The following is a 265-nucleotide window of genomic DNA, read 5'->3' on the forward strand; positions in this document are numbered from 1 at the left end:
CCAAGCGCCTCCGCCTGTGCACGCCCTCCCACCCCGCACTCTCAGAGACAAGTTTATTCAGCATCCGGTATTTAACGGGAGACTTTCTGGTATGAGAAACTTAATCTGATTTCAGCTTGGCATAACTGGCGAGAAACTTATATATGTAGTGCGAGAGAGAATGTCAGCTATGCTAGTTATGCGCCCCCAGTTCGCGCTCGCTAGCTCCAGGGGGATTTTGCGTGGCGCTGTTATTACTGTGGGAGGAATTATTACCGTTCTTTTT

The sequence above is a fragment of the Penaeus monodon genome, chromosome 33 (genome assembly GCF_015228065.2).
Source record: "Penaeus monodon isolate SGIC_2016 chromosome 33, NSTDA_Pmon_1, whole genome shotgun sequence".
In the NCBI taxonomy this organism is placed as follows: domain Eukaryota; kingdom Metazoa; phylum Arthropoda; class Malacostraca; order Decapoda; family Penaeidae; genus Penaeus; species Penaeus monodon.